This window comes from Monodelphis domestica, chromosome 6 (genome assembly GCF_027887165.1).
Source record: "Monodelphis domestica isolate mMonDom1 chromosome 6, mMonDom1.pri, whole genome shotgun sequence".
NCBI lineage: Eukaryota > Metazoa > Chordata > Mammalia > Didelphimorphia > Didelphidae > Monodelphis > Monodelphis domestica.
In genome coordinates, this window is record NC_077232.1 from 278,452,065 (window position 1) to 278,471,498 (window position 19,434).

The window sequence follows — 19,434 nt, forward strand, 5'->3', positions numbered from 1 at the left end:
GCATTTTTAACCGCCTCATTCGGTTCATGAAAGGCCGGCTGGGTGCCACCCAGGTGTTGGCCCTCCGACAACAGTACTGACCCCTAGCGAGCCCCGGGCTGAAAGCCACGAGCTGCCTCAGTGGACAGGCCTTCCCTCTGCCCCCTAAGAGAAAAAGAAGTTGGGAATGAAGGAGCCCCAAGCAGGGAGCTGCTTGGTCAGTACAGCACATATCACTATAGAACATCTGACCAACAGACCCCTGTCAGGGAACCTAAATGTGCCGATGCCCAAAACGTAGAGTCCAGGAGAAACTTGTACTGATGCCCAAAACATAGATTCCAGGAGAAACTTGTGGGCCACGTATGGTGGCTAGTGATATGCTGTCAGGCATTGGGTATAAAAGACTCTGCACTCACAACTGCAGGCGGAACTCTTGTGCTGAGCTTCCCCTGGTGTATACCAGAATAAAGGACCCTCCTGCTTGATTGCATTGTCTGTGGGTCTTCCATGGTGGTGGGTGACGAACTGGACCTTAACATCAGGAACCTATCAGGGGACTCTCAACACTTAGTTGTGTGTGGAGTGAGAAATTAGTGTGTTATTCTTAAGTAATTAAGAATTACTGATATCTAAAAGCTGATGTTTCTCCCCCTCCCCCCATCCATTTCTCTTCAATCTCCCTTCCAGACAAGAGTTTGAGTTGGATCTTTGGAGTTTGTTTGGGAATTTGCCTGGGGCAGGTGTATCAGATTGATCTGATTAAATCTTAAGTACCCCTTTCATCTTAGAAATCTCTCCTATTATATTGGTCAAGCCCAATGACTGGACTGATTCTCACATCAGTCCCTCCCAGACAATCCAGTCCTGAATTCCTCTTTGTATCTGTCTCCAGCTTCCAGATCATTTCTTCAAAATGTTAAAATGCTTGAATATACCCACTGTCAAACTATTTTCCAATTTCTTGAATGTGTTCATTGTAAAGCCTTGGTAAAGTTATTCAGCATTCTGTTTCCAACCATGGTAAAAATGATATAATCCCTTCTGGGAGGCTTGATTGCATCAAGATTCTCCTATAACTAAGAAATCTTTTGTGTGTGTGTGAGTTTTTGGGCTGTTGTCTTTGGTCAATGGCTTGAAACAGTGTTCCCTCCATTTCTTTTTCTATCTCAATAAAGTACTATATTTCAAGTTATGATTTCCGCTGGACATATTTTTTTTCTTATAATGGTTCAAGAGAGTTTTCCTTGAAATTTTCAAGGTCCCCTCAACTTCCACTCCATATATAAGTTTTGGAGTCTTGCATTCTTGCATAAGATACCTGTCCCAAACTTGGGATTCACCTCAAGTCCCACACAACACCTTTAAATTTCCACTTCATACAGACATCTTTGATCAAAAGCTACCCTTTCCCCTCAGTTCCACCAGAAGTAGGCAAAGAATATCTTCATATTCTTTGGTCCTGGGTTCAAATCTGACCTCAGACATTTCTTAGCTATGTGACCCTGGGCAAGTTACTTAACTCCCATTGACTAGTCCTTACTCCTCTTCTGCCTTGGAACTAATATAGAGTATTGATTCTAAGATAGAAGGTAAGGGAAAAAAAGACTACAGTTCAATATAGAAATTGTCTGCATCAAGGGAAGGAGAAAAACAGCTCCATTTTGGGAGCTGTAATGCATATCAGGGACAATCTAATGGTGTATGTGTGTGTGGGCTCTGTGGAGATGGACATAGCTTTGGTTTGTTATACCTCCAACCTGGATCTCTAAGCCTGACTCTCAATCCACTGAGTTACCTTTGATCTACTACACCGGCAGTTTTTGACTTCTAAGGCACAGAAAACACTACCTAGATATAGTGGGATTCAATGAGGAATTTTGTATTGAGGGAGAGAAGTACTCTGGTGTGGATAGGTTTTCTAGATATTTGAAGAGTTGGAAGTGGAGAGAAAGAAGTCGATCTAGTCACAATTTTGAACTCCATTACAGGTTAGGATAACTCCCTGCTTATTTATTGTAGCATTTTCCTTAGAAACATTTTTTTAAAAGTCTCAACTTTCCAAGAAACAGTATTTAAAGAGAATAGAACAGTAATCAATTTCACTAATGGTAATCATCTTGTGGAAGAGTCAGGAAATACATTGATGTTGGCATTTCTTAGGGCAAGTTATGAATTTCTTGTGGATCCTGAAGTAAGACTCTGAAGGAATTTGGTTATTAGGCAATGATTCATTAGCAGGACGCAAATAGTGCTCAGTTAAATACTCTGATGACTGATGCTCTGTTTCCTCTGTAGTAAATGCAGGCTTAGCCTGTAATATGAAGACAAACACAAATGCAGTTCTCAGTTGTATTTTCTTACAAAGATTCCTCTCAATATCAACTCTTTTCTCTTAAGAGTCTAAATATTCAACTGAACCCTAAGTTATTTACATTATTTAAGGATCAAAATGAAATGTTATCCAATGGGTAAGAGTAATACGAGAGAGACATTTTAGAGGGAACAGAGCTAAAATTTACATATCTCTTTAGGGTTTACCAAATAGTTCCCAACAACCTTATGAGGTAGGTAGTGATAGACTTGCATCTTACAGATGAAGAAACTGAGGTTTAATGCAGTATTGTTATATAGCTGATAACTAGAAATCAGTAAATTTGGTTTTCAGCTTTTGTCACCATACAAAAGGGACTCTATGCTGTTGGCAAGATTCAGGTGATTTTTTTGGAGTTTCCAAAGAAGCCATGTGATGATATTTTCCTCCATTTGTAGTATTCAACCATTTATCATCAGTCAAGTTAGTTTCACAGTGGGGTCAAAGTATACCTTTATGGATCTGGTATCTGTACTTACAAATTTTAGCACTCCATTGACATTCAATTCTGGGCAAAGAGCTTAGATGCTGTTTGGATCTATAGGTATTAGCCACCCTAGACTCAAGGTAGGTGAGAAAATAGTATATAGGGGAAAATGGATGACTACGATCTCCCCAAACCCCCAGATAACTGATGCATAGTGAACAAGGGAATGGTGACATCCTACCTGAATGTTCAGCCAGTTTGTAGGCAATTTGAAAAGAAAGCATAATATTACTCCATCACAATCACATGTCACAATTTCTTTAGCCATTCCCCAATTGATGAACACCTCCTTGATTTTAAATTCTTTGTCATCACAAAAAAAGATGCTATCAATATTTTTGTATGTATATGTCCTATTCCTTCTTCTTTGATCTTTTTGGGATATAAACTTAGTAGCAATATTGCTGGGTATGCACAGTTTTATGGCCCCTTGGACCTAGTTCCATAAAGTTCTTCAGAACAGTTGGACCAGTTCTCTAATCTGTCATTAGTGTACTTGTTTTTTCCTCATTCCCTCAAACCTTCCAATAGGTTTGAGATGGTACCTCAGAGTTGTTTGAATTTGCTTTTCTTTAATCAATAGTGATTTAGAGCATTTCCCCATATGATTATAGATGGCTTTTTATTTATTCTGAAAACTGCCTGTTTATGTCTTTTATCAATTTGGGAATAACTCTTGTTTTTATAAACATGACTCAGTTTTATACTCAACATATACTTGACAAATGATGTCTTTGCCAGAGAATCTTGCCATAAATATTTTAAAATATCAATTAATTTTCTATGGTACTTTTAAGCAAAATGTTGTTTTTCTCATCACAACTTTTAATTAGTTCTATTTTTGCTTTTGCTTTGTCTGAGATCATGCTGATCTACTACTGCCTTTTTTCTTTTTTTGGTTTTGCTGAAGCAGAATAAATACTGCTCTAGACCTTTATTTTATTTTTAAACCCTTACCTGGAGTCAATACTGTGTATTGGCTCCAAGGCAGAAGAGTGGTAAGGGCTAGACAATGGGGGTCAAGTGACTTGCCCGGGGTCACACAGCTGGGAAGTGTCTGAATCTAGATTTGAACCTAGGACCTCCTGTCTCTAGGCCTGGCTCTCAATCCACTGAGCTACCCAGCTTCCCCCTTCCAGCCCTTTATTTTAATTGTGTGACATCTTCCTCTTTCAAGTGTGTCTCTTCTAAATGGTACATTTTAAAATTCTAGTTTCTAATCTATTCTGCTATGCACTTCTGTTTTATAGATGAGCTCATCCCATTCACACAGTTACAACTAACTGTGTATTTCCCTCTATCTTATTTTCTTCTGTTTCTTCCATTTCTATTTTTATCCTGTTCTCCCTCAAAAAAAAAAAAGCCCATTTTGGCCATAAAAAGCTACTACACTGGCAAGGTGTGGCCTCTCAGCCCACGAGAAGCCACAAGGTAAGAAGATAGAAAAGGGATAGAAGTTTCGGATTCCGCGAGGGGCGTGGCAGAGCCAAGTTAGAGATATGAGATGGCAGAAATGAGTCAGAAAACCAGGCCTTATTGATTATAATGGAGCCACAGCAGAACCCCGATCAGTGGACTTCTCAGAAAGGCTAATTCCCGTCCAGTGATCCAAATTTAATACCACACACAGGTCGGAGACATGATAGAGAAAAGAAAGTGCCTGGCCGAAGGCCAGGTCCCAGGTGAGAGAGATAGAGAAGGAAAGGAATTAAAGATGGAGCTTGTCCAGAGGCCAAGCTCCAGCAAAGACAGACATAAGTGAGAGCTAAGATCCAAGAGAGGGCAGAGATTGCTGTGGCTCCCCAAATATACATAGTACATAGGGATGATTATCATTGGCTAATGACAAGGTATAGGTGTGGTTTATCTTAGCCAGGCAAACACAAAGAAACCTGTTTTTCCCACCTAACCTGGGGGAAGCTGGGATCAAGGGTCAAAAGCTTTCCTAGCCAAGACTGAGCATGCTCTCTTCTAAGCCACTCTGTGCATTCTAACTGTTTCCCTTGTCCCTAGATAGGGGTGGACTGCTACACAAGGAGAGCAAGCCATTATCTCAGAAGACAATATGAAAACAGCTACATACAAAACTTCAAAGAAAAATGCAATGAATTTAGAGTTAGGGTTAGGGTTAGGTTTAAGGTTACTGTTGCTGCTACTATGTGTGGGCTCTGGACAGGCTTCTACCCCAGTGACACACACTTTTCCTGTTAACCTATACATTTTCTTAGGTCAGAAAAATTTCTTACCCTGATTTTTTGTTGATTCTGATGCTCTAAAATTTGACTTGAGTAGTTATTTTAAAGTTCTTTTGAGGAGAATTTTGAGAGAGTTCAGCTGTGTTTCCCCTAATCTGTCATCTTGTCTGTTTCTCAGACTCCAAAGTATCATTCTGAGAGTAAAATTCTTATACTCTTATTCCAATCCCACAGAACTGACTGAAGTCAAGGAAAAATAGTATTTTGGAGGTTTGTTATCAGGGAGAAAAGACAAGGTGATGTTGAGCAAAATATTATTTGGGATATATAGGTATATATATATACATATATATATATATTTATATATCATTTGAAGATTTCATTTCAACATTTGAAGAATGTTATCAATATTTTCCCATGAGTATGTTCTATAAGATTACAGTCTTCATTAAGGGGAGACTGTCATGATGGCTTCTATTAGTGGTTTCCATGCTCTGAGCTACAGCCTCCATTAAACAGACACTGTTATGATGATCTCAAACCTACCAGGTCTAATTTTATAATAGTAATAGATGTTTTTTTAATGACTATATTTCCTTCAACTCCTCATATCCCTCACTTCTTACTGAACAATGATATTCCATTACATTCATGAATTATTTTTTTATAGCTATTTTTTAGTTCAGGTATCTATAAATTTGAAGAGGGTGAGGGATCTGCCTTATATCCTTACAAAGTAAGTTATTATTTTACCATCTTTGGATAGTCAGGCAAATATACCAGGAAGATCTTGGGCTCACATTTATCCTCATCTCACAACACATAACAATACAGAAATGAATGTCATTCCTTCCTCACATACTATGGTTAGGTTCAGGGATATTCCAAGTTTCTATGGAAAAACATTAGGGAAGATGAAAGAAATATTTGTTAGTTCTTAAGTCTCAGCAAAGACAAATTTACAGGGACTTACCAGGAGTTGTTCTAAAAAGCATTCATTTCTTTCCTTTTTTCAATATCTCTTTTAAGTTGACAAAGAGTACAGTTAGGGCAACAATACAACCAGAAGAAATCATTGTAAATTGATCCCTGTATTTTAAAAGAAGAAAGAAAACTTATATGTAGGTCTTAAGTATTTGTTTCTAAAAACTATTTTATTGATAATCTTGAAAAAATTTCCATCACTTCCTAGAAATTAGCCCACTCTCCACCAATAGAAACTTCTGTAACCAGGTACTATTGAATAAGACTCATGAACAGATTTGCACCTGACAACATATGCCTTATTTTGCACCTATCATTCACTACTTCTTTGCTAAGAAGATGGAGGCTTGTTTATCTGTTGCATTTCTGATGATGAGTCATTGTGCTGGACAGCTTTCAGGTCTTCTGGTGTTTTGTTTTATTTTGTTTTTTATTATTGCAATCATTACATAAATTGTTTGCCTAGTTCAGTTTACTTTGTATTAGTTAATGTAAGTTTTTACAAAGTTTTCTGAATTCTTCACATTTTTGACTTTTTTTGTAGCACAGTAATATTACATTATATTTCTATACATAAATAGTCTATTTAGTTGTTTCCTATTGATTGGTAGTCATTTTGTTGCCAATGTTTTGCTACCACAAAAATAGTGCTGTAACTAACTATATGACAGCCTCTGTCACTGATTTCCTTGGAGTCTAAATGCCCAGTAGAGGAATTCTTAGTCACTTTTCTTGCATAATTCCAAATTGTTTCTCAGAATGGTTGGATCAGTTCTCAGCCAGACCAATAGTGTTCCTATTTCACATGCCTATCTTCCTACAGTTCCTCCAATTCTGGGTGTGCCAATCAATGTTTACCATCTGTAATTGGTAATTTGCAATACCAATTTTGGGAAGGAGGGAAAGAACACATGACAAACTTTTCAGTTTTATCAACATTATTAAAATTTTTTCTCTCACTTGTTTAAGTCTAGACATTGACCCAAAGGATAACTCAAGCCTTGATATGTAGTGTTTGTCTATTTCCAATTCATCTCAGGGGATGGGGTAGGAATAATGATGATGATGATGATGATGATGATGATGATGATGACTAGTACTTTAGTCTTTCAAGTTTGAGAAGTGATTTAAATAGTCTCTTCTGAGTTTCCCAATAACTTAATGCAATAAATAGTTATTATCATTCCCATCTTATAGATGAGGAAACGGAGTCTCACAAGAGGTAAATGACTTGCTCAGGATCATGCAGCAACTAAGTATCAGAGGTGGGATGAGAATCTTCTTGATTTCAAGTCTAGCACTCAAGTAGGAAAGCATTTATGAAACATCTATTCTGTGCCAGATATTCTGCTAAGTGTAGAGTTAATAAGGAAAGGCAAAAAACAGTCCCTACCCTCAAGGAATTGAAAGTCTAATTACAACACACAACAAACAACACACAAACAACTATATGTAAACAATCAATATATATGTTAAATGGGAGATAATCAGAGTGGGAAAATATCAGCTGCTATGCAACATTTTCACTAACTAGCTATGTGAATTTGAACAAATCACCCCATCTCCCTGGACTCAATTTTCTTTGTAAAATAAAAATGTCAGATCAGATGATCTCTGAGGTCATATGGAGCATTTACAATTTATTATTATTATTATTATTTTTAAAACCCTTACCTTAATACTAAGTATCAATTCCAAGCAGAAAAACTGTAAGGGCTAGGCAATTGGGGTTAAATGACAGGGTCAGACAGGAAGTGTCTGAGGTCACATTTGAACCCAGGACCTCCTGTCTCCAAGCCTGGTTCTCTAGCCACTGAGACATCAGGCTGCCCTCATATAAGTATTTATTAAGTGTTTTACAAATATAGTCTCATTTTATCCTCACAGCAGCCTTGCTAGATTATCATTCCTATTTTTTACACCTGAGGAAGCTGAGGTTTATAGAAGTTAAGTGTCTTGGCCAGGGTCACATGGCTAGGAAATGTCTGAGGTCAAATTTGAACTCAGGGCTTCCTGACTCCAGCCCCAGCATTCCATCCACTAGTCACTAGAGATACCTGGCAAGACGGAGTGGAAGAACACAGATCCTGGAGTCAGGAGTCCTGGATGAAGTCAATGCTTTATACACTGTGCCTCCAAAATAGTCTCTTAATCCATTAAACTTTTAAATTCTGTGAGAAGTTGACCAGTGGATAGAATCCAGTGGAATTGTGTACAGGCTATGGGAGGGGGTAGGGGAAGGTGAGGGAAAGAACATGATTCTTGTAACCAGGGAAAAATATTCTAAATTGACTAATTAAATAAAATTTTCAAAAAAAAAAATCACCCCAAAAACAAACCCTGTGGATTTGCTCATTGGCTCTGGGAGGAAGAAGAGGGAAGGGGAGGGAAAGAATATGAATCATGGAACCATGGAAAAATATTCTAAATTAATTAATTAAATTTTAAAAGATATTTTAAATAAATCATAGATGGGTTTTAGTAAAGATCCAGGCTAAAAAATAAAAATAAAAATTTTCTGCTTTACAGGATATGCAAACTACTTTTTCAAATAAAATAAAATGCAATTTGGGGCCTAAAAAAGTCTTTGGCTTGATTATGGTCTATAAAACATGTGAACTTTGGGCTTTACACCTTCAACCTGAAATTAAGCTATATATTATGGCAATTACTTCCTGGTTACCAGTGTTAGTTGAAGGAATCATATTTTTGGCCACTTTGTTAATGGCACTGAAGAAAATGGACTGCTTAGAGTTCACAGTTGATATAAAAAGATAACAACATGCCGTTGCCAAGATCTGTGGGTCCTTTCCAGTCATTTCCTTTTAAGCAAAAGAAATATGACTAAAGCCTCACCCCTGCCAAAATACAGAGTAATAGAAGAAAGTAGAATAATAGTCATGTAGGTATGAGGCTCCATGGATCCAGCCAGAACAAAGACATCAATGGGCAGAGTGTGACATCAGTTCAGAAAGACCTTTAATTAAATAAAAATTTTCAAAAGTATAAAAGAAATAGAAACCCAGTGGAATTGTGCATCGACTACGGGAAGGGTGTGGGGGGAGGGGAGGGAAAGAACATGAATCTTGTAACCATGGAAAAATATTCTAAATTAATTAATTAAATACAAATTTTCAAAAGTTCAGGAAGACCTGAGTGTGAATCCTACCTCTGAAGCTTATTAGCCGTGGGACCCTGGCCAAGTCATTTAATCTCTCTCTGTCTCAGTTTCCTCATTAGTAAAATGGGAATGATAATAATTGTACCTATCTCACAGAGCTATTGTGGTGATCAATTAAGATAACACATGTAAGGTGTTTTGAAAACTGTAAGACACAACGAAGATTCTAGCTAAGGTTGCAAGAATTTCTAAGCTCTTTGCTAGGCAGCAACAGACTACAGACAGGTAAAGTGCTATTTATTTATGTAACTCAAAAGTAGAAGAGAGACATATGTGTCTCATAATTCTTCAGATAAACATTTCTATCTCTATCTTTCTATTTCTATCTGTCTATCTTTCCATCTATGTATCTATCTTTCCCTCTCTCTCTTTTTCTCTCCCTCCCTCCTTCTCTCTTTCCCTCTCTCCCTCTCTCTCATTCTCTGTCTGTCTCTCTCTGTCACTCTCTGTCTCTCTCCCTCCCTCTTTGTCTCTTTCATTCTCTCTCTCTGTCTCTCTTTTTCTCTCCTTTCCTCCTTCTCTCGTTCCCTCTATCTGTCTCTGTCTCTCCCTCCCTCTCTCTCATTCTCTCTCTGTCTCTCTTTCTCTTTTTCTCTCCCTCCTTCCTTCTCTCTTTCCCTCTCTCCCTCTCTCTCATTCTCTCTCTCTGTGTCTCTGTCTCACTCTCTCTTTTTCTCTCCCTCCCTATTTTTTTCCCTCCCTCTTTCCTCCTCTCTCATTCTCTTTGTCTCTGTCTCTCTCCCCACCTATCTTTTTTTCCCTCCCTGAGCTATGTGACCTAAAAGAAGTGAAGAGGTTTTGTGCTTCATGTTAGTTTTGGGTAAAATGTTTAAATTGTTTACATTAAGGAAAAAAATCTGTCTTTAAACCAGGCCAAAGACAATAGTTAATTAGCACTTGTTGAGCTCCTGCTATTGTGGTTCCATGTTGGTCTCTTCCCAAGTCCATGGTCTATGGGGGTTTTTGGGCAAAGATATGGGAGTGGTCTGCCATTTTCTTCCCCAGTGGCTTACCTTTTGTCAGAACTCCTCCCTATGACTCTCTGTCTTGGGTAACCCTGCCCAGCATAGTGTCAGAGGTTGAGAACTTGGAGCTCATCTAAGATTTTGATTCGAGTGTCCTCTGACAAAGTCTGCCTGAGAGCGAGTACAAGTGCCCTCTCCCTCCCCTTCTTTAGACCTCTCATAGTAATACCTGCCTATTGCTGGCAGAGACTTGCTATCCGTTCAATGAACCTTGATGGTGTTTGGGTCATCATCTTACCCCAAGTGCCTCTGTCCTCCATCAGTGGGCAAAAACGCTTTCGACTTCATACTGCTCTGTTATTATTTTGATTCTTAGCTTTTCCCTTGCCCTTTCCTGTAGGCAAGGTCCCTATCATTTCCACCTTTATTATTCCTCTATTATTTTCCTCATTCCTTACCTGCAGAACCCTGGTCTCAGTCCTGCCCCTCCTTGGGGGCTTTAACAGCATAGCTCCTAGGGTCAAGGCAGTGATACAGGAGTGGTACTGTGCTACATCCTTATTAGACTGGATCAAGAGAAGGGGGTGAATTTGTGGAACTATTCAAAATTCTATGAGTTTTGTTTTTTTGTAAAGGAGGAAGGGAGCTGAAGGGGGTATTCAATATATGTCAAAAGGCAAGAAATAAAGTGACTGCATAGGACAAAATGGAGTCTCATATTCTCCCATAAGAATTTAACCTTTAACATTCATAATAGTAATTAATTGGGATTCAGGTGCCCACCTCATCAAATATTTTAAAAAAACTACTCACAGGGATGCCATATTTGGTCCGGTAGAGGGTCCTCATGGCTACACTTCCTCCACACAAACAGCATTCATTCATGTCAGCAGCAATTTGGCATGAAAGGCAAAGGGCACAGAATGTCCCACAGAGGCCTAGTCATGAAGGAAACCACATGCAGACATTACTCTGAATTGTCTCTACTATGGCTTTACTCCCTTTGCTTCAACCCAGATTTCATGGAAAATGTGCTAGCAAACATCTGAATAGGAATGGCCATTTGGCTCTTTCTTCTAAGCACACAGAATGAAAAGACGAAGAATGCAAAAACACTTACAAAAGAACCCTTTAGGGGAAAAAAAGGAACATAATTCTAAGAGAAATATTTCCTATGTTATTAATATTTCAGCATTTCCAAAGTTTTTTTCTTTTGATGATTTTTAGGCTTATATTTATGACATCAGTGACTTGGAGATGTCGGAGAGGACCGATTTGAAGTTTCTGAGGCCCCTTGGGACCTTAAAATATTGAAGAGCTGTGTTCAGGAGGTGAAGTAGAGAGAGTCAAAAAAGAATAAGTAGATACTTGAGAGGCATCTCTAAGGAGTAAAGATGATTGTGGAAAGGAGAGAAGAGAACAAATGATTTGGGGATACTATGAAGTTAAAGGGATAGCTTAAAAATAAACCTTGACACCAGAGGTTCATAATTTGAGGACTGTTTTTCAAAACTTTTTTGGTTAACTGTTTCAATACAATCAATTTCCTTTATAGTCCTTTTTATTTTATGCATTTAAAAACTTTATTATAAAAAAGAGTCCATAGGCTTCACTACCTTGCCAAAGGGATTTGTGACACAAAAAAGGTAGAAGTATATATTTCCTATCTTCTATGAGTATTAGCTCCCAGCTATCTAAACAACCAAAGTAACTGAAACTCCTTTCAAAGGTCCCTGGAGTCACTTTCTGTCTCAGTAACACTCTAAGACAGAAGGGCAAGGGTTAGGTAATCAGGGTTAAGTGACTTTTTCAGGGTCACACAACTAGGAAGTGCTGGGGGCTCATTTGAGAAGAGATTAAATAAGACAGGAGGATCAGTGCTACTAGCAACCATGTAAACTAAGGAAAGCCTTGCTTATTTATTGATTAATTGGTTTCAGAAGACTATTCTGTAGAGAATTTGAAATGTCCTTAAACAAGAAAGGGAGGAAGGACAAGCATTTATCATTATTTTGGTTATTTCTGTTATAAACTAACTCAAATCCAGAAGAAACTGAAGTCCACTTACAAATTCCCCAGTCATCAAAACAGTCAAATATTCCAGTTTGCCAATCACTTCTGGTTCCATAGCCTGTGGTAGCCCCAAATTGTGGCTGGTTTACAACAGGGTTCATTTTCAAAGAAGGAGGAAATCACAGGTTTACTGGCTGTGGAAGCAAGAGAATAAAAAGTTCAATTGTCTGGGGTTTGGAAGATATGGGTAGTAGCGGTAGTGAGGAGCCTAACTTCACTCCTCCTTTGTTGATTTGGAGTTATGATGACAAATGAATCTGGAAGAAAAAGGAAAAGAATATTATTTCTTTATTTCCTTCTTCCCCTCTTCTCTTTTCCTCTCTTTGCTCCTTCAATCAATCAATCAACATTTATTAAGTGTCTCCTCTGTGCCAGTCATTCCACTAAGTGCTGAGGATACAAGAAGAGGCAAAAAATAATCCTTGCCCTTGAGGAGTCTTTGAAAACCATCTTTGACAGTTCCTCTCTTCACACTCTATCCTGATACCAAAGTTCTCATTCATTCCTTTCTGCTTTCAGTGGATGTTTTAGTTGAAAAGGATTTCTGCAAAACGGTGTCCTTAACCTCTTAATTTGGAAAGTGACATTAACCATGTCATATTCTGCATAATATGAATTTTGCTCAGACTGTCTTAGCTGTGAGAATAACTGAATTTGTTTAATATTCTGATCAGGTGTCTTCTATGGAAATGTCAGGTCTTATAAGAAAAAAAAAAGGAAAAAATCTCCACAGAAATACATACTGGAACTACTGCAGAAATTCAAGAATTATGGAAAGACCACTTATAATGAATAATAAATGCCTTTAAAAAAGTGGAGAGTAGCCAGGTGGCACAGTGTATAGAAGGTCAGACTTAGACTGCAAAGTCCTAGTTCAATTCTGGCCTCAGATACTTCCTAGCTATGTGACCCTGAGCAAGTCACTTAACCCCTTTTGCCTAGCCCTTATCCTTCTGTCTTGGGGTAGTTGCTAAGACAGAAAGTAAAGATCTGAGAAAGCCAAAAGATCTATTTTCTCATGTTTCTTTTAATTATTTACTCATCACTTTTGAGAGCAACCAACAAGGATTTATTAAGCAATCTGAACTTTGATTTCCATTGAATTAGAACTACTCTCTCCAAAGTTACTAACAATATTTTACCTGCTAAATCCAGTGGCATTTCAAAATCATAATCCTTAATACTTGACCTCTCTTGATCAAGATGTTATTGTTTGACACTGTTGATCATCTTTGTGAGCAGTTGTGTTTCCTAGTTCTCCTTTTTTGTCAAACTTTTCCTTAGTTTCTTTTGCTGAATTGGCACCTATGGCTGATTCTTTTATGGGGGTGTTCTCTAGGATTCTCTCTTGGACTCTTTTCTCCTTTTTTGTTTCCCCCTGGGTTTAACTGTCTCCTCCATGAAGATGAATCCTAAATCTAGCTATTCTCTTTCACCTCTCTCCTGCCTCACTAATTGCTTTGAGATGTCTCTTCCTGGATGTCCCACATATACCTCAAATTCAGCTAGGTGGCACAGTGGATACTCATCTTCTTGAGGTCAAATCTGGCCTCAGGCACATACTAGTTGTGTGACCCTGGGCAAATCACTTAACCTTGTTTGTCTCAGTTTCCTCATCTGTAAAATGGACTGGTGAAGGAAATAGCAAACCATTCAGTATCTTTACTTTAAAAACCTTAACTGGGATCATGAAGAGTCATATATGACTGAAAAAATGGATAACATGTTTAAAACAGAACTCAATACAAATATTTTGCCTCCAAAAGTCAACCCTTTCAAGGCACCAACATCCTTCTAATCTCCTATTCACAATGGTGGTGTCATCCTTTCCTCTCTTCCAATCTCCATGTCATGTAAATGACCAAGTATTGCCAATCTTCCACAGTGTTTGTCCCTTCTCTTAATTCATATAGCTCCTATCCAAGTTCTGGTCCTTGTCACTTCTTGTATGGGAATTGTAATAGCTCTCTAATTGGTTTCCTTGCTTTTTTTAGTCTTTTCCCTTTCCAATCCATTCTCCATACACCTGTCAAATTAATATTCCCAGAGCCCAGACAAGGCCATGTAATTTAGCTCAATAATCCTTAGTGATACCCAATTCTCTCTAGGATAAAGTACAGACTCTTTAGCCTAGACTACAAAGATCTGATTGGTGTCTATCCCTCTTTATATTCTTATTTCACATTTATTCACTTTCCATTCCAATAAAACTATCCTGGGTATTTCCTGGGGATAATTTTTCATTACTCGTTACTACACCTTTGCATTAGGTGTTTTCAGAGCACAGTCTCCTCCTCCCTTCAAACCCTAGCTTCCTCCATAGAATACCTGCTATGTCAGGATTTTCCCGATTAGGGCTCTTTCCCTCTTAGAATTCCTTGGTTCAATTTTGCATATGCTCCAAAATTCCTTTTCTGTTGCCATGTTATATCCCCCAGTAAGTAGTAAGCACACACCTAAGTAATCTGTTCAATTAAAGTGATATCATCTCTGCTTTCTAAGAGCAGTCTAGTAGAGGAAACAAAGTATAAACAATTAAAAAGTCAGTTGGACTCCACAGAATGCAGGATTAGATGTCAGAATCTGGAACTGAGCTTGAGCTTTGCCACTCACTGACTGTGTAACCTTAGGTAAAGCGTCTCTCCTCTTTGGAAGAAAATATTTTAAATTGGCAATAATCTTTGATTCTCTTGTTACTAATCTGAGAGAAAGGGGCTTCAGAAAAGGGAACCATCAATGTGGAATGGAATTAGTTCACAAAGGATCTAGATTTCACTCAGGAAGGGTAGCTAGGTAAATGCTGCTGTGGGTAATAATGTCATCATTCAGAAGACAGAAGCAATTTTACAGGCTGTATAGCACAATTCCTTCATTTCATGATGAGGAAACTAAGGCTTAGGTCAAGGAACTTGTCCAAGGTTACTCAGGTAGTTAATGTCATTTCAATTTGAATCCAGGTCCTCTGACTTCAAATCTAGTGTTTTTATTTCTACTTTTTTTTTTGGTGGGGCTGTTTGCAATTTATTGATGATGCTCTTTCCACAGCATCACATGGATCCACTTCCTGATTGCATATAATAAATAAATTAAGTAAATAAATAAAACAAAATAATAATATTTGAAAATGTAACTTGTACAGAAGTCATTTTGTTTTTCCATAAAAATTTAGAGCACATCAGCACATCTATCTCAGAAGGGTCATAACAATGATGGACAATGAGTTGGGCCTATAATTCAATGGGAAGAAAGGTCTGATTGTGCTTTGAAAACTACAGTGTGCTTTAAGTCAAATGAAAAACAATTTTTTTGGTAATTTAATTCAATGCAACATAATGAACACAAATAATAAAGTGCCTGTTCTTTGCAAGACACCATACTAGGTGAAAGAAATAATATCTGCCCTCATTGAGTTCCAATTCCATTGGGAGGAGGAGGTGAGAGTATGAATAGAAAGATAAGTACAAAGTAATTTCAAGCAGAAGAGAGGGCTAAAGAGATGGAAGGAGAATCAATCAATAAGTATTTATTTAAGCTCTTAACAAAATAAACATGATAAAAACGAAACATTCCTTCCTCTAAAAGAGGTTATAGTCTATTGAGAAACAACATGTAATAATAGGTATACAAAATATATATGAGTTAATGCAAGGTATTTTGGTAGGTGGAGGTAAGGAAGATCAAGAAAATCTTAGGAGAGATCATTTGAACTAAGCTTTTTTCTTTTCTCTTCTTTTTTTTTTAATCTTTACCTTCTCTCTGTCTTAGAATTGATACTAAGTATTGGCTCCAAGGCAGAAGAGCAATAAAGGCTAGGCAGTTGGGGTTAAGTGACTTGCCCAGGGTCACATAGGTAGGAAATATCTGAGACCAGATTTGAACCCAGGACCTTCCATTTCCAGGCATGGCACTCTTTTCATTGAGCCATCTAACTGCTTTTCAGTGTTCAGCAAGATTAGCAAGAAGGACTGTCCAGCAGAGAGAGAACAAGGGGCCAGCAAGCCCACAATCCAGTTGAGGCTGCTTCTAACAACAGACTAACAAGCCCAGAGAAATACACTAAAGACATCCTCTCTAGAGGACAGCTAGGTGGCTCAGTGGATTGAGAAACAGGCCTAGAGATGGGAGGTCCTAGGTCCAAATCTGGACTTAGACACTTCTTAGCTGTGTGTCCCTGGGCAAGTCACTTAACCCCATTGCCTAGCTTTTACCAATCTTCTGCCTTGGAACCAAAACATAGTATTGATTCTAAAGATAGAAGGTAAAGTTTAAAAAATAAAATAAAATAAAGACCTTCTCTCCATACATATTTTCTGGCATTTTCTACATTGGTACCCCCATCAGGCACATAGCTAGGAAGTGAGATCTGAATCTAGGACCTCTGGTCTCCAGGCCTGGCTTGCTGTTCACTGAGCCACCCAGCTGCCCCCTGGGGGGGAAAAACACTAAAAAAAATCCATCCATATTTTTTCATCATATAGGAATTGTTGCCCTCTCATACCCGAGATTGCAAAAATTTGTGACTTTTCTTGGTGTAAGTGCCTCCTTGTCCACTTTCTCCCCTTTAGTTATATAGCACTTTAAAGTTTGCAAAATGCTCGTTTATTCTCACAGCCATCCTGGAAGGTTGTTAGGTGCTATTATTAAACCCATTTTACAGTTGAGGAAACTGAAGCAGAGAGTCACATAGCTAGCAAGTGTTTGAGGATGGATTTGAACTCAGGCTTCTTGACTCCAAGTACACAGCCACTGCATCACTTAGGTTAGATCCTTAACACCCCCCCCCCCCCCAACCCATACTTAAGAGAATCAGCTTCCTGAATTGTAGTAAAAAAGAAATCAGTAATCAGTATCTTGGGTCTGGGGCAGAATAGGGTGGTCATACCTCTTTGTAGAAACCTTTCCAAACCTCCACAGATAAGGGAAGGAACAAATATTTATTGAGTACCTCCTATGTACGCTTTGTGTCACTCTGCTAAGTGATTCCGTTGTCAACTGAGTCAACTGACAATGAATAAGTAGCCAGACCTAGACATGAAGCTTTCCCAAATTGGTATAAGTTCTTAGAGTTTATGCTTAAATAACTGATGCCATGCCATAAAGAAGACAATGCAGAGGGGCTTTGTAAAGGAGAAACATCCTCCTTATATGCCATAAGTGAGTAATAGTCGTATTCCCTCCAGGTTTTTACCTATTATAAAAGCAACATCTGTTGATTCTGGTAGATAACAGACTGGGAATAGCATCATGCTCTCCTCAGATGTTTTCTGCTAGTTATTCTAAATTAACTTTGGAAAAACAAACGAGACTACTCAACACAAATAGCTCAAATTATTAGGAATAAAAGTTGCAAAGGAAAAATTGATACCAAATAAAAAAATTTTGTGAATAGAATGGAATTAAAAATAAAACCCAAAAGAAATAAATCTCAATGATACTTGGATTTCTTCAATAATTTAAGTCTGAATAGGGAGAAAGAGAGAGAGAGAGAGAGAGAGAGAGAGAGAGAGAGAGAGAGAGAGAGAGAGAGAGACAGAGAGACAGAGAGACAGAGAGAGAGAGAGAGAATTTGCAATTCCAGAAGACATTTGGTATTGTACAATACTTACAATTCTGTGGTCAGAAGCAGGTTTTGATAAATAGCTTCTCAACAGACCAGGAACAACTGAAGGAAAATCCTGCTTGTGGATAAGAAGCTGAAACAATTATGAGACTCCCCTCCCAGGGGTTAGGTCAGAATGGGCGGGCCAGGGAGGTAGTGAAGGATAAATCTTTTAGAGAATTTTGTGACTCCTCTGCATCAGGGCAATACTATGGCAAGGTGGTATATATATATACATATATTAATATATTAAACCCTTACCTTCCATCTTAGAATTAATACTGTGCATTGGTTTTAAGGCAGAAGAGTAGTAAGGGTTAGGCAATGACTTACTCAGGATTGCATAGCTAGGAATTTTTTTTAAACATTGTGTATTATTTTTTATACCTTTCTCATTTCTTTTACATCATAGCCACATAATTTTTTGGGTTGCCAAACATTTATTTATTGCCTTCTTTTTAAATTTTGTATTTAGAATATTTTCCCATGGTTACATGATTCATGATCCCCCCCTGCCCCTCCCTAAAAGTTAACTTATATAGTAGAAATGTTTATTGAAGATTCCAGTCTTTTTTAAAGGCTTAGGGCATGTTTGGAATTTATGCTTCACTTAACTTACAAGTTAAAAAATAACAGAGCTAGTCCCTTGATTAAAAAAACAACACAAGACATTGTTAAGGTAAAAAGTACACATAGATACAGGAATCTTGCTAGCTATAATAATTGATGAAGGTGGACTCTTACAATATAAATAAGATTGAGAAATCTGCCAACTATGTATAGCTGAAAGGTTCTGAAATGTGCTGAAACCAGGAAGCAGGCAGAGACTATCTGTAAATGGCCTTGTTGTGGGGGTGAAGAGGTGCACCCCTGGAATTCAGGAAGGATACCTTTTGCAAGAATGCAAGACTCCAAAACTTAGCTTAAAAATAAAAAGAGAAATGTATTAATTTAGAGAGTAATATTGAGAATGGCCAGGAGGATGGTACAGGTGGAACAGCAAGATGGAAGGCTGCTCCTTGGGAGGACAGCATGGATGGAAAAGCTGTCCCCCAGATGACATCAGTTCTGGGGATTTTATACACTTTACAACAGATGCTGTGTCGTGATGTGGACAGGACTCTAGAGTGGTAAACCCTCGGCCATTCAGTCAGGGTTTTGGTTATCTGACTGGGGTCTGCCTGGCAATGACCCTCATAAAAGATTCCTTAGTTTTAGGGAACAAACAGATGTCTGAGATACAGCCTGATAGAATTGAGGTGCAGCCTAGAGGTGCATTTCTCTGTCCATCTTAAATCTAAAGGACGATCAAAGGAGGATAATCATCTTAGGATCCTATGGAGGTCATCAGATGTTTTAGGCTCAGTCACAAGGATGTAAGGGAGCAAAGGAATTTCACTGATAATAGTTTGCCTGAGTTTCTGGGGGTACAGTGCCCATGTTAGCCTGTCTACCCATGTTAAACTGTTCATGGAAGATAATTAATGTACTTAAAAAGAGACATACTGTATACACAACTGATGACATTATGGAGGAAGTTTCTTCAAATGTCCCATGGACATTTGCTGTGTTGCTCTCACTAGTTTTTATCTCCTTT

The 19,434-nt window shown here is 38.1% G+C and overlaps 1 long non-coding RNA gene across 1 annotated transcript; it reads right to left on the reverse strand.

The window, feature by feature from the left end:
* Positions 1-1,952: 1,952 nt before the first annotated feature.
* On the reverse strand, positions 1,953-17,950 carry LOC100026238 (uncharacterized). Its single transcript, XR_001622761.2, has 5 exons — positions 17,845-17,950; positions 12,234-12,372; positions 10,979-11,103; positions 6,009-6,124; positions 1,953-2,293 (listed from the first exon to the last, which is right to left on the reverse strand). It is a non-coding gene; the product is annotated as an uncharacterized LOC100026238 (long non-coding RNA).
* Positions 17,951-19,434: the final 1,484 nt, after the last annotated feature.